General features: G+C 40.3%; 1 pseudogene; it reads right to left on the bottom strand.

Annotated features, from left to right (window-relative positions):
- Window positions 1-8,201: 8,201 nt before the first annotated feature.
- On the bottom strand, window positions 8,202-10,995 carry LOC144648774 (uncharacterized; annotated as a pseudogene).
- Between the last annotated feature and the right edge of the window lie 480 nt (window positions 10,996-11,475).

The following is an 11,475-nucleotide window of genomic DNA, read 5'->3' as shown; positions in this document are numbered from 1 at the left end:
TTAATTTCCTGACGTAACCCCTTTCCAAAAATGTCATCCTGTCCCCCCCACAACTAAGCAAAAGTATAGAATATTAAAATTTGATTTTGCTCAATCAAATATTGCTTAATTTCAATACCATTATTCAAATGTTGACCAAAAGCACTCTGGTAAATGTACCCTGCGCTCTTACCATTACTACTCTTTCTGCTCTGGCTTTTACCCTTGTTTTCTTACTAACAGATTTGTCAAGTCTAAGTGTGAACTAGGCTACTAGCCGCGCCACAAGCGAGCACAGAATCAATACCCACCCCATCAAGTAATCACAATATAATATTGTCTAACAGTTCGTTTCAATTTATTGAATTTATCTGAGAAAACGGGTTAGTTAATTCGCCACTTGCTAAGTTTGTGCAAAAACGTACACATGCGAATAAACGACAGTCCATACCCCACGATGCATGCAAATTCGACAACAAATGAATTTTCTGGTTTAAAACATCCTAACATTTACTGCTTAAACTAGGAAAAAAGGAATTAAACAATTCAAAAACTAGCCTTGATTTTACACAATAACAGTAAAATTATTACCGTAACAATAACAGTAATATTATTAACCGTAAAATAGAGCACGCATGTAGGCTAGGAAAAATACGACACAGTCAAAGTTTCATTGAAGGACAGAAAATTCTGTGTTGGCCGCTTCTTTTGTCCCTTGTGATCTGCATTGTCAATTTATCTAATTTAAGGGTATCTGAGACAACGCTTAGTTTTTGCATATAAACGTACACATGTGTAAAACGACAATCGATGTGTTTTTCAACAACAAATAAAATATTTTCTCTTTCACAACATCCTATCATTTATCGCAGAAATGTCCAACTAGTATCTTACAACTCTTACGGTAAATGTATTAACGGTAAAATACACGGTAGCACGAAGGCTAGATAAAATACCACACAAAGTCAAAGTTTCATTCATTCCTTCGAAGACTGCAAAATATTGGCCGCTTCTTGTGTTTGTTCTGTGTGATCTTCATCATGGCCGGCATCAGACAGAACGGAACCAAGAGACAACTTTTTAGCCATGTAAAGCTGCTCTTCCTCTGCTGTGCTAGGCGACAAGCAGAAACTGGTTGAGCTAGTAAAATTTCGCCGAACAGGGAAAGTTACACAAAAGCTTTCCAGTTGGACTCTGGTTTGCAAGCTTCAGTAGTTGAGCTGTTTGCGGCCGCGTCACGTTCTGGAAGAGATGGAAGGCCAAGGCGCTTGTCGTTCTCAACAGAATTTTTTACTTTCAAGGAGAGACTTTACAATTTCTCGTCGAGGGGGTCCACTGCCCTTCAATGATTTCTTCACAAACGCAATGTCTTGTTGAATTTTAAGCCAGTTTCTTGATTTACGGTATTTTGGGCATATTCTTCTGGGTATTCTTCAAGCAGCATGTCTTCCAGTTGTTTGTTAACAGACCCATGCACTCTATCAAAAGCTGTTTCCCGAGACCTTAGTTCTTGTTCAAGTTTAGTTGCTGATGTTTCTAATGCTTTTATTTTGTTCTTCTGCTCTTGAAGCTTCATCTTTTCGTCAGGATGTCGAGTTATTGCCACAAAAAAATACTGACTTGCACTTTTCCATCTGACAACTGCGAACAGTATGGTTTTTGTAATGGCAATTACTACATCGTTGGCCGGTAAGGCTATTCTTAGAAGCAGCCTCCTTTATTCTTCGGTTTTGGTCTTCAAGCACTTTTCGTTTTTCAGCTGCTTCTGCAAGTTTTTCCTCAATAGCGTGGTGTTTTTCTTTGATGAATTGTTCTCCAGGGGACAGTAGTGCGAGTCTCAGGCTTCACGTTGGGACCTTTGTGCTTCTTGTCCAACACTAGTCTCGCCTACAGTCACAAGAGTTTTCTTTCCTCGCTGGAGATTTAGATGGGCTTTTCTCTAAGGATGAGGATAAGCTGAACTCAGCTTGAGGCCTTTCACGGTTTTGTACGGGCGTTCTTAGTCGGCTAACCATATTTAAAATAAGTCGTTTATGCCCTTCAGGAATGGCAGCAAGATCATTCTCTGTAAGATACCTCACGCTCACAGTACTCGTGAAGCCATTGCTTCTCAATTCACCGGCATAAACTAACAAATCCTCGTCAACTTCTCTTAGAAAGTCCTCTATGCTTTTTCGATAATCCATATTCCTCAGGTTTTCTTGCCTTCGGTGGGAATTTAACTTCTGTGACAGTTTAACTGAGCCGGTGAACTATGGGGAACACAAGAACATTTGTAAAAACACAATAACACAGCACAACTCTGCCGAGCAAACTTCACATTTGGGCGGGGAAATGTCAAAGTTTGACAAATGTAACGTAGACGTTTGACTCACGCAAGCTTCACATTTCGGCCAGGAAACATCTAAGTTTGACAGCTGAAACGCTGATGATTGACGTCACGGGAAAACATGTTTTGAGCGCGCGCGTTCACAGATAGATGCAATCGACGGTATTCTTGTCTCAAAAATCAGTTTCAACATCTAAAACTATTGCAATCAAGGAAAAAAATATTTTGGCTTGCTCAAACTTGATAATTACTGCATTTGCTTTTTGAGTCTATAATTGAAATAAACGCCACATCATGATGCGGTGTTTATTAATTTTTCTGCTCTAAAATGCGGCGTTTATTCGAGGGCAGCGTTTAATCGAATAAATACGGTACTCAAGTCTTCTAGTGAATGATAACACTAGACAAAAGTTTACCTAGTTCTGACAGATCTAACTGTTCTAAATAATGTATGGCTAACCTCTGGGTAGAAACCAAGCTTCAGCAATTAAATTAGATACAGTAAAAACCCGTGAGTAAATATGGTGAAAGAAAGGATAACACTAAGGTAGGTTGTCTCAGAGCAGATGGTACATTACTTACTCCTGTCCACTAAGACACTGGATGTACTGGCTTCCCACTTGGAGATGCAAGTAAGTGCTGTTGCAAGAGCCATGTGATGGTGGTACTTCTCTCAGAATGTCTTGTTATTACATGACGTAGAAACAGTTCACTGTCCTTCGCCGTACACTTCAAAATTCCAAAGACTGGAGAGCTTTCATCACCATTTTCTTTCACCTTTTTATTGCATCTTCCAGACAAAACTTGTGCCAGGTACTTCACAGTCATAGTTCTTTCAGTGCAGACTTGTAGATAATTTATGATCTGGGTGATGGGGTATGAAATAAGCTTTTTTCTACAACAGGTTTTTGACATTACAAGGTCCATCACCTTTTGAAACCTTAACATTGCAGGAGTTCTAGCACTTGACTTGATCAGAGATGTTCCTGACATGGATAACTCTGTCTGAAAATGAAAAGAACAAGTAGCAAGAAGCTGAAAGTCCATCACGCCCAGCTCTTTCCAGCCTTGAAAAAGTTCTTCAAGAGATGGAGGAACAGAATGAAATATGACAACACAAACATTAGGTTTGTCGATACCCATTCCAAAAGCCGAAGTACAGCACAAGACTTTTATGCTTTCTTTGAACCAATTTTCCTGAATAGACTCCTTAACAGTTTTGCTGAGCCCAGCATGATAGGGCTGGCAGGAAACTCCTGCTGCCTTGAGCAAAGCACTAGTTTCCTCGCACTCGTGTTTTGTTGAATACCGGTATTTGAAATGCCTGATTTCCATTCCTACCACCATGGAGATGTGAAGTCAGGTTTTTCGAAAGCCCATAGTGTACAACATACTTAACATGTCGGAAGTCAATTCACATGCTTAAAGATGTTGTGGCAAAGACCACTCCTGCACTTCCAGAAATACCGTCAAATGATGACTTTACAGTGAGTTTGGGAGTTTGGAAGTAGCTAGTACATGCCAAGTGAACACGTTTCATGAACTAGGCCCCCACCATCGACATAAACTCCAGAGTTCCCAGTTTCAAAAGGAAATGAGTAAGCATTGAGACAATGTTATTTTCTCTTACAAAAAATTATTGTGAAGGGAGAGTGTCTTACTTCTCCTCCCTCAACAATGTCTTTATCTGCCTCCAAGTAAGTAAAGCGAATGTTATCTTTGTTGGGGCTGACAATTATTGGTTCCGTACTTCTCAGTCCAAGGCACTTAGTTAATCGGTCTCTCATGTCCTTGTTTGCTGTAGCTGTCAGGCCAAGAAGAGGTGTCCCACTTTCAAGACAGGGTCTTAGTTCAATGACACTTCCAAAGGCCTCTTTAAATGCAGCCTTTCCTTTATTGCCAAGCCACCTAAAAAAATGTGACTACAAGTGAAACAGTATAGTCTATAATTTTGTAAACTGTGATTAAAAAAATTATGCTATTCTCCATTTCTTGTGCAGCCAACTGTATGGTAAGTGGGTGGTAAAAGGGTAGTGGAACAGTAAATTAATTAAATTTACCAAGTTGCTACGGTATGGACTTCATCGACAACCAAAACCTTTGTTTGGTGGAGAGCGCACTGAACCATTGTTTGGCCCTCCCATACACAATGTTGAACCATCCTTCTTCGATTTCATTGTTGATCTCAGTTGATTCGCCAATCGCTGCAGCACTGATTCCACAATTCAGCTTTTCCATGACAGCCACTTGTTGTTTACAAATATATTCTAAGGGGCTCACCACAACGACAACAATAAAACTACTTACATTACTATTACATTAAAATCATTAAAAACAGAATATAAAAAGAGGTACTAAGATAAATATAGAATTAAAAAATAAATCCAGCTAATCCTAATATTAAAATTTAAGTTAGCACTAGAAGATAAGCATAATAATAATAATAATGAGTCATTTTGTTGCGTTACGCAGTCAAAGGAGAGATGGCAATGCTGGCCTCATTGATTGCAGGTCTCTTCAGACTTGTTGTGATTGTCTGGGTGCTAAAACATGAGTGTTGGTTGGTTGTGCAATATCTGCCTGTGTTGCCTTTGTAACCGTCTCTTTAGTCTCCCTTGGTTCTTCAACTGTGTTTGGCACTGATGGTACTTTAACAGGTGGGATATTATTTTCCAGCTAGCATTTTACATCACAAGTCTGTAGTAAAGATAGTCATGTATGAAAAAAACCTTAAGTATTCAAAATGGGCACATGTTCAGCGATATATGGAGAAAAAGGGCTACAACGATATTGGCACACTGTTAGCATGTAGCCTCTGGACCAGAAAGTAGCGAATTAAATTTATTCAATGAGAATAATAATATTAACATACCATGTTGTTTCCAAAATGCTACCATTGTCAATTAGAGGTTCCACAAGCTGGGAAATCCTTGCGTTACATGTTGCCTTAACAGGCACTTGTTCTTTCACCTCTTTACACATCCTATCTCTGCATTGTGCAAAAGTTTGTACGTGTGAGGTTGAATACCATGTAGCTCTGTTTGTGTGTTTTGATCAAACACATTGGTAAGAGCCAGTAAATCTTGAAGACAGTCCGGTAGTTTTTGCAGGGGCTCTGCTGTTTCCATTTCTGCTTGTGATGTTGGTACTGATTCTTGTGCCATTCCCTCTCAATAACCGTAACCGTGGATTTATTCTTTCTGGGCCTTGGAGTTTTCACTTTAGCTTTCTCTGCAGCCTTTTTTTACTTGCTGCGGGTTTCCATTTCTGCTTGTGATGTTGGTACTGATTCTTGTGCCATTCCCTCTCAATAACCGTAACCGTGGATTTATTCTTTCTGGGCCTTGGAGTTTTCACTTTAGCTTTCTCTGCAGCCTTTTTTTACTTGCTGCGGATTTCTGTTTCCCTTTGGTAGTATCTGTAACAGTGGGCTGGAGAACCTGGGTCTCAGTTTGCTCAGCAATCTCTCCTGAAGGACTGAAAAAACGGGTACATACATTTATATACATCAGCGAGAAAAAATACATCAGCTGAAAACTTTGACATTTAATACCCCCCCTCCCAAAAAAAAAAAAATAAAAAAAAAATAATTACCTCAAATCGGCATAACAGCAATTCTGGAACTGGTAAATTCTGTATGAATTCTTTGTACCATTCATCTCTCTGCTTTATTCCGTTATCACCCTTCTTTTACGGCAGCGGTAAAAGCTTCCATCAGTGCATTTACCCCCAGCAGCCACTCGTACAACTGGGTGACGAATTTGGCGTGTATTTTTCTCTGAAGGTCGGCCATTCCTCTTGTCTGGTGATTTTAGGTAGAACCTCTTCATCTCCAAACCTACGATCGAAGAGAATTTGCCTGTAGTAAAAGAAAAAATCCCTCTCCATCATTTTACAACCGTCGACTTTCTTGTTCCAATCCATTAGCTGCTTCTTCGGTGGTGATAACAGCTCTTAAAGCCTGCCATGTAATCTGCGCGTATGTTCTTGAAATGAACGTCGTTCGCTCTCTTTAGGGCATTGGCTGCTCGAACATCTGAGATGAGTTCGTAATTCTCGCCATGATTGACATCCATGAAATTCATGTGCCAGACACTGCGATGTAATTTCTCTTTTAGCTCGTAGAAGCCCTGATTAAACTTGCTCAAGTGAAAAGAAATACGCAAATAATACAGCATCTTTTCGTTCTTGTAAAGATTCCATCGCAGACCATTGCCAAAATTCCACCACGCTTTGTTCAAATCTTCACAACTCTGCAAAAATTTCTCTTCTTTGGTCTTCTTATTTTTCTTGACAATCTTTGAAACAGATTCTGTGTCAGTTTCTTTTTGCTTTCTCTTCTTTCCAGATACTGGAGCAGGCTTTTGGGAAGAAGGAGCCATGGAACCTACAATGGGCGTCAAAAGTCCTTGAGACAGTTGGATGAAATTGATACTAATTTAAAATGCCTGTTTTTTAATCTGCTGCCGCTTTTGAACCACTCCCCCTCCCCCCTTTTCAATGTTGTACTCAAACGAGGCAAATCTTGCAGATAACAAATACAACATTGTTTCGGGGGGAGGGGGTTATATTGAAGGGGTGAGGGGTAAAATTTGTCCAAGGTACTCAAAAAGTTCCGACTGTCTCAACACTTTCGGCGCTCATTGTACTTCTTTTCTTTCTTGAGCCGAAATTTTGGAGGGCTTTTCACTTGAAGAATTTGCTTCTTTGTTTTTCCATGCTCCAGCCGGTCCAATTGAAGCCGATTTTTCTTTGTCTTTAGTGTTATGCGTAAAAAGCATCGCAGTCGTGATGCTAATGAGATAACTCTTAGAATTTGATTTGTTTACCTTCTCTCTTAAAAAAGCTCCAAATATTTATTCTACATCTTGGACAGTATTCTTTTTTTTTGTGGAAAAAATCTGTTCACCTTCAAACGATATAATGCAAATTATAATCATTTCATCGCGCATTGTGGAGTATTTTGCGGGCTAAAATGGAGAATTCAGCAGGCTAAAATATATTTTAGGCAATCAGAAACAAGAAAATAACGAAGCCAGCCAATCAGAACTAAAAACCATTCAACTGTTCGCGCCGTTTTCTTGCTGGCTGGCACAAGCTGGCATCAGTTCAAGCTTTGTTTAATTTGAGTCAAGACGCTTCTATCTGCAATTGCAAACTGTTTTTGAGCTTTATAACGACAAAATTGTTGTAGGACTGAACAGGGAAGCAAATTCTCAGTCTTCTCAGCTAGATGAAGAGGAATTTAGACACTTAAAGAAGAATCCAGGCGGCGAAGTAAATGTAAAGATCAGTAGCACAATAAGCATGTACAATTGCGTAACATGCATCAAAAATGCAACATTTCTACAAATTTCTCCAAAGTCATGTTAACACTTTAATTTGCACAGTAAAACACACTAAGGCCCTAAATAATTATGGTTTGCTTGGTTTTAGCTATCTAGTCCGCATTTTTAGTTATACCCATAATGCTTTGCGGCCTCTTAATTTTGTAAATATCTAGTAATCTGTCCAAATTCATATTAACACCTATAGTTATCACAGCAAATCATTATTACTAGCAAACGATCATATAATTGAACGTTTTTTGGCCAAGTCAGCATTTTTAGTTTTTACCCATAATGCACTGCGGCCTCTAAAATTAAGTAAAATATCTAGTAATCTGTCCAAATTTATCTTAACTCTTTACAGCAAATCATCATTAAGATAACGATCATCTAATCAATTTGTTTTTGCCAAGTCAGCAATTTAAGTTTTTACCCATAATGCAGTGCGCATCTTACAACTAGTACATTTTACACGCTTTTGGATGACATATTGTGCATTTTGAAATATCCTCATCAAAATAAAACTAATTATCAGTTAGTGTCCATCAAATAACTGTTAATTTAAGTTACAATGAAGCAATAATGTCTTCATGGACATCCCAGGCAACTTGAAAAACTTTTTTTCGACCTCTGCCCCTCTCTATCAGCTCTGAACAAATGTAACGAACAGTGCCAGGAAACACGACAGCGACCTTCTTTTTATTAGCTTGTACATCATGTCAATCAGATTTTCCCTTACAAAGAAATGTCCTTTAAGAACGGAGCTCCCAGCAGGAAATGCACACCCATAATCATCAGTGACATCTTCTCTCAGTACAACAGGCCCTTCACTAGTAACTTTGAGCAGGTAATAGTCATAGGAATCATCTTCATCTGCTGCGATGGCAATGATGCTGTCTTTGCCAACTAGATCAGCAACATGGAGGTGAACAGGCTCAGCCACGGGAGTTTCACGTTGGGCTCGTGTGGTAGCAGCAGATGCCTCCCTCTGTAAGATAATCTCCTGTAAGTCATCAACCAGTTCCTTGTTCTGGCAGTCATCGAAGTTGTCGAAGAGACACTCACCACAGTAACAGGATCGTTTCCTCACTAGGACCTTGCATTGCTCTGGGGTGGTAACTACAGAGTGCAATTTTCGGATGCCCTTAATAGTTTCAAACTTGCGTCCTTCTCGATTACGTAAAATTGCATCAGGACCCTGAGATGGAACATAAAAAAATTCTTCTGTTTAGGCTGACTGATTTGGAGCGAGATGGAAATGATGACTGTGCAGGTTTGGAGAAATGAGTTGTTAGATGGTCACACAGATCTTTGGCGTTGGTTATGCTTGCTGTTCCACGTACCACTGCAAGTTTGGCCTGTTGTTTTACATGGGAACCAGCAGCATCTTGCTCGCCTTTCGCATGGGATGTTTCAAAGAAATTTCTTTGAATAGGGAACCCAAAGTCGGCAAGTGAACAAGACAAATCCCCAATGCAGTGCCTCGACTTCTACTGTGCTGCACAGCCATCAGTAAACTCGTGCAGTCTGGTGATGTTCAGCTGCAGGTCATCAGTGAGATATTTTCCCACTAGGAACTGGGCGTGGTGCACAGAATCAAAGTCCTGTCCTGGATCATCACTGATCACAAAGATGTGTTCCTTGACGATGACGGGTTCTTCAGCAGTGCTTTCTTTTTCATCACATGCAGATGCATGTCGAAACAGGACAGTGATGTGAAGACTTGCCTTGTTCACGTCGAAATACTGTGATTGGATCTCATTCTGCCCCCTACAAGAGTAGCTCTCTGAGTAGTCGTGGATGCAGACAACATGTCCAAGAGGCAGGGTTTCTAGTAGTTCATCAAGCTGCTTTCTCTGCCAAATAGCCATGAACTGGTGGTAGAGGTAGTCCTCCAGCAGCTTAATGAAATACTGGAAAAGTTCCTTGGGACATGTTTCTTTCTGCACCAGCGCAATTTTCTTTTGTGGCTCTCCAGAAGCTGTCACCTTCCCAGTGAGTACATAATCAAAGCGTTTCCACTTGGTTGTGCCTTCCTCAGACTGCTCTTCTGGAAGAAGCTTAAAGAGGTGTGTGCCACATTCTTCACACGATCGATCCATGCAGCAAAGCCTGTGGAAGTCACTACCCTCAGGTTTAGGACATAGTGTCATTTCCACAGCTTCATTTAAAAAGACCAATGGTATATCAAGGGTAGGATTTTCATTCAGTGCATTTTTCCGAAACTTGACACATTTACTAAATACAATCCGTGCTTCCTCATGTTTGCGACATAAACAAGACCTTCTGTCACGCTCCTTTGCCCCTTTAACAAAATATGGCTTTCGGCCCTCAAATTTTCTTTGAGAAATTTTAACATCGGGGTTTGCTGCACGAAAATTGAAGTAGACTTCACTTTGAGTCTGCTCCAGCACGTGTTTGGGATGCTCGATGTATAGTTTTGGGCCAATTCGTTTCCTGATGATGTCCTTCTTGTCTCCTGTTGGTCTACTAGCCTCAAACGTCCAATACAGGCAGACAGAGTTTTTCACTTCCTCAGAAAGTGCATCCACTCTCGGTTTCCTCTTCGTTAGTAGCCAACTCGGTTCATCTCCCTTAAGGACCTCACATCTGCGCTTAATTCCTCGACTAACTGAACGCCTATCTAAAGAAACAAGCTTAGAGACAGTTGAAGTTAGCCTCTTTTCTTTCACTGTTTCACCAAACGCGAGTGATTTGATTGCTCCAAATGCAGCGCGGCCTTCACTTTTTTTGTTGCGCTTCAAATGCTTGATACCACTTGTTAAGTCGGTCGTGATGGCTCTCAAAGCTTCCATTTCTTTTTCTTCTTTTGGTGATTTTATCAGACCTTTTTTCTCCAGTGCCTTTCTTGTTTGTGGACTTTGGACAAGCTTCTCTACAACTTCGACTTTTTTATTTGGTGTTGCTGGAAGCACTTTTCTTGTTTTGTCCACTGCTCGCTTTTTTGCCATCCAACTTTTGAACACGGCCATATCCAGAGTTTCAACAGGATCTGTTTCGTCTGTATCAACTACCATTTCAGCAGCCTTTTTCTTATCCCGGTATTTCTTTGACCTTTCTCTGCTTTGGGCTCTCTTTTTTTCTTCTTCCTCAGCTTTGTTTTGTCGAAATTTGCGAACTCTAGCTGTGCTTTTTCCATTCCTGCCTTTTGTAATTTTCCAGAATTGAGCAAGTGTTTTCGAGGCCATGGCTTTTTGTTGCTTTCTTTCCACGGCTTTCTGTATTAGCTCCTTTCTGTTTTTTTCGTAGTGGGCTTTTTTGATAGCTTTTTTCTTCTCCTTTTGTTCTTCTCTCCACCTTCTCATTAATTCTGCTTTATTCTCACGCTCCATTGAAAACCGTCTCGCGTAAACCCGCCTTGCGTAGTGAACGTGACCCAAGGGACATTTGCTTTGAAAAACATGTGTCACGGCTATTTTCGGAGTTATTACATAACAAAAAGCTTCCAGAACCTTCTCGGGAGGTTACCAAGGCCCCATGTTGTTTCCACGAAGGAATCGTTCGAAATCATGGCGAAGTTTTCACGCTTTTTCGCTGCCTTTCGGTCCTTTCGCGCGAGAAAATCCTACATGTGATATGAAACTCATGAAGAAGCGTTTCATAAGGCTTGGGATTTCGAAAAACTCTTCTTGTGAGCTACCTACTTTATATTTTAACGTGGAAATGCTCGTGAACATTCGTTTTGAGATGAGAATCAAATGTGGCGGTAATCTGAAGGTTTTGGATGCATTCTGGGCATTTGGGAAGACTTTGACTTTGTGTGATGTTTTGAATAGCGCATCAAAACATGGAGCGTTTCACACGGCTTGGGATTCAGAC

This window comes from Oculina patagonica, chromosome 4 (genome assembly GCF_052425735.1).
Source record: "Oculina patagonica isolate OP01 chromosome 4, crgOcupat, whole genome shotgun sequence".
NCBI classification, from domain to species: Eukaryota; Metazoa; Cnidaria; class Anthozoa; order Scleractinia; family Oculinidae; genus Oculina; species Oculina patagonica.
This window is presented reverse-complemented; position numbering and strand designations above follow the sequence as displayed.